Source organism: Rhamphochromis longiceps, linkage group LG15 (assembly GCF_057381845.1).
Source record: "Rhamphochromis longiceps isolate RC_006_pf linkage group LG15, R_longiceps_female_GT1.1, whole genome shotgun sequence".
NCBI lineage: Eukaryota > Metazoa > Chordata > Actinopteri > Cichliformes > Cichlidae > Rhamphochromis > Rhamphochromis longiceps.
In genome coordinates, this window is record NC_140571.1 from 23,138,915 (window position 1) to 23,139,900 (window position 986).

Sequence of the window (986 nt, forward strand, 5' to 3'; positions counted from 1 at the left end):
TTGCGCTGTTGTTGCATTTGTCCCTAACCATCGCAAACCCTCACGTTAACTTTTACAGAGTAGAAAAAAGCTAGCACCCATCCTCCAGCTTCACTGTTTATGTTATGCTAACAGAGCTGTGTCGCTAGCAATCACGTAGCACATCATTATATACCAGCTAGCCAAACTTCAGTAACCCTACAAATGTCACTGCTGTTTCATTTCCTGTTTTCATTTATTTCAGAAGTCATAGCAGCACTGTACATTTTAATTTGTTTCAGAAATCCCTCAGTCAGAACATTGTATATTATATTTAGATGGAAAGTAGCGACCTAACTCCCTGCTATCTTTTAATTCCGTTATATTTTTAAAATTCTGTAAGTTCTCGTCATCATCGTGCACTTTTCCTGATTCACACAAAATACAGCACCTTCCCACAGGGTCTTGCACGAGTATTGAACATGTTAATTTGTGCTTTGGACTGTCACCAGATTTCTTCTAGAAGTTTCTTGCCAGTCAGCAACTATCTTGGCAACACCACTTGAGTTTGTGTGTTGCATGCTAACATCCTTATCATATGTGTAATAATACTAAAGCTTCATCTTATGCACACACAAAAAACAAATATGGCTCCTTGTGCAGGGTTTCGTGGTATGTTTATTTATGCTTCACAATGGAAAAAAAAGCAAATTTCTTGCTTCTCAGCCACTGCGGCCACATCCTCACCGTTTATTTAGACAGTTATATAAACATACTGTGAGCGAGTCATAAGCTTAAATACAATAGTTGAAGGAACAAAGAAATGAATGTTTAAAAATACCAGTCAAATCTGATTAAAGTAAAAATCAAGTATTTATTATTTGTGTATTATTATTTTTGTTAATAAAAAGTATGAGCTGTACAAGGTTGTTTTTTTCCTCTGATACTTCATGCAAACCACATTTCTCCAGGCCTGTCCTAATCAGCTTACTCAGTATCACTAGATCCAATGCTGCTCCTCCAGCAGA